Source organism: Pinus tabuliformis, chromosome 3_1 (genome assembly GCF_031772625.1).
Source record: "Pinus tabuliformis cultivar Carrire ecotype Pingquan chromosome 3_1, CPIR1, whole genome shotgun sequence".
NCBI classification, from domain to species: Eukaryota; Viridiplantae; Streptophyta; class Pinopsida; order Pinales; family Pinaceae; genus Pinus; species Pinus tabuliformis.
The window spans coordinates 372,265,333-372,267,724 of NC_142301.1; the positions used below are offsets into that span (position 1 = coordinate 372,265,333).

At 40.7% G+C, this 2,392-nt stretch overlaps 1 pseudogene; it reads right to left on the minus strand.

Annotated features, from left to right (window-relative positions):
• Nucleotides 1-349: 349 nt before the first annotated feature.
• LOC149187261 (dirigent protein 22 pseudogene) lies at nt 350-1,119 on the minus strand (annotated as a pseudogene).
• Nucleotides 1,120-2,392: the final 1,273 nt, after the last annotated feature.

A 2,392-nucleotide genomic window follows, 5' to 3' on the forward strand; every position in this document is an offset into this window, starting at 1 on the left:
TTATATTTTTTCCATATTTTTTTTAATAATTTTTCCTTTATTTGAAATTAAAAGGTTAATCTTCTCTATAATGAAACATGTTAAATACAATGACCCATCATCCCAATTAAAAAGTTGATTTCTATAAATAAGGAAACATGTTAAAGCTCAACACTGAATTTGACATAAAAAAGTTGATTTCTATAAATAGGGAAACCTGTTAAAGGTCAACAACATTAAAAAAAAGTTGACTTCTGTAAATAAGGAAACATGTTAAAGCTCAACACTGAATTTGAAATAAATAAGCCATTGCATAGGTAATAACTTTTGGCTAACATTAACCAAGTAATAATAACTATATGTTTGAAAATTAGATTATGATAAAGTTTTCGCAATGCAAAATGATGCGATAAAGCCTACCACACCACCAGCGATTCGAAAATTTATTTTTCTGCGAACAATAAAGCAAATATAGATCTTTCGATCATTACGTAAAGCCTGTATATGGTAGCCAAAATGGAAGTACTCAGACTTTGACCCAACAGACAGGCAGTCGGAAGCGCTAGAAATGGAGGACGGTAACATTGTATTCAACGACGGCATTGCCAGTCTTTAGATCGAAGGAATGAGTGCGAGCAAGAGCGTAGCCTCGAGCCAATCGAAACAACCCGCTACCTCCCACGATGGGCATTTCTCTCACTTTATCAAAAACAGCATTCTTCCCCACCATCGCCAGGGTGCTGCCGTTGTACTCTCCGCTCTGCAACACAAACGTGGAGGCCATGAGGAGATGGACATTCTGTTGGCAGGAGGAAACGTAAATTCCCTGCGCTCTGCCCACCATTTTGGAGGTCGCCTCCGGCCCTTCTGTAAGCCAGTCGTCCATAACCCTCACCATCCCAAACTGAGTAAAGTATGAATCCGTAGTGGGAGCGGAGGCCACTTCCACGGCCGTCACATTTTTACCGGACACTATGTCGTGAAAAAAGAAATGAAGCTCGCTTATCTTCTCCCGCCCTAATTTCGTTGTTGGCTCTGCCTCCGTTATGTGTAGGCAAAACATCGAAAACAACACTAGAGTTGCCACTGTAATAGTAGCTGCCGAATAACACTCGTTGGCCATAGGTCAAAAACAGAAAGCCTCAATGCAGATGAGAGAAGAAATGTTTGTGATGAAAGTTGAGTTCCACTTTTATAGTGTCGACGCCCGCGAAAGACGCGTTTACTTTTTATTGGCCTGAACGTTTCGTCTGTTTTTTAGGTTGGGCCGTCATCTGTGACCTTTTAAAATTTTCTCCGTGAAAGTTGCGAATGCAAGGCCACATTTTGTGACAGAATCCTACCGCAGTATCACGTGAACAGTTGATTTTTACTGCGCGTGCGATTCTGCCAATTATATAACAGACTGCCTTCTTCCCTCCGTGTTTCCCACTGACGAAAGATCGCCTATGGCCATTTTGTTTATAGATTATGGGATTTATTTTGCCCAACAATTAGATTCTATCGGCAAAGCGATATCCGCCCTAACATTGGATTATTTGTTCAAAGAAGTATACTTTCTTCTTGGCAAAGCTGCTGTAGGTGCACATTTGTTGACTATACCTAGCCCCGTGCAGAAATATATAAAAATATGTATTGGGTCAACTGAGCTTTATGTTGACTTTTGAGTACATGGACCCTCTCTACTGGGAAGCGTTATTGGGTCATTAATGGGCTGAGGCATATGCCACCATTCCGATAATAAATTTGGTGAAATCAGAAAATGACATATATTGCCCCGCTCATGCTACATATATATTGTTAACCCTTTTTACATCACAGATGTCAAAGGCCGCTCCTGACTGCAGTGTCTCTTTTTAAACGAAATATGTCAAGCCGCTAGTGAATGGAGAATTAATGACATCACTTCACCCACCCCATTGTCCTGAACGAAATATGTCAAGCCGCTAGCAAAGGGGGAATTAATGGCAACACTTCACCCACCCCATTGTCCACATTCCTTAATTGCAATGTAGTGTCTCTTTTTAAACGAAATATGTCAAGCGCAAGTGAGTGGGGAATTAATGACATCACTTCACCAACCCCATTGTCCACCGTCCTTAATTGCAATAACGTGATTCGTTTGGACATCTCGAGGTGTCTGTGACTATAATTGACAGTGACGACACTAATATGCAATGCCGTTGAAATTTAACTTGGAAATTCTGACCGAGATACAACCAACGGACTAAATGCCATTCTATATTAACAAGATAAGTCCCAAGACTAAAGCGAAGGTAAGCGGATCAAGTATTAATTCAATGAGCAATATAGGTTTTTATAAAAAAAACCAAACGGGTTACTTACCTTGGGGAGGGCATCCCAACGCTATAAGCGGGTCACCTACCCTAGTAACGGCAGCAACATGATAAAG